The sequence below is a fragment of the Penaeus monodon genome, chromosome 15 (genome assembly GCF_015228065.2).
Source record: "Penaeus monodon isolate SGIC_2016 chromosome 15, NSTDA_Pmon_1, whole genome shotgun sequence".
Taxonomy (NCBI): Eukaryota; Metazoa; Arthropoda; class Malacostraca; order Decapoda; family Penaeidae; genus Penaeus; species Penaeus monodon.
Window position 1 is genome coordinate 36,623,836 of NC_051400.1, and position 312 is coordinate 36,624,147.

Sequence of the window (312 nt, forward strand, 5' to 3'; positions counted from 1 at the left end):
ATAAAAAGGGAAATGAGATAAAAAAAAGGGGGTGAAAATTTGTGATATTTTTTTTCCCCTTTTTTTTTTTTTGAATTGGTTTTCACTTTCACTATCGAAAACCCCCCCCTAAAAGGGCTTGATGAAGCACCTCTAATAGGAAAAAGGATTTTCATATTAACTTTTGCAACTTTTTAGTCATTTTATTCATAGCTCGTGATTATCAACCATCCCATTATTTGCATTCAAGTAATTAACATAAAAGAAACTGGTAAAAAGATGAATAAACATATAGCAAGTAGTTAGCGACATGGCAAGGTATGCTCCCTGAGC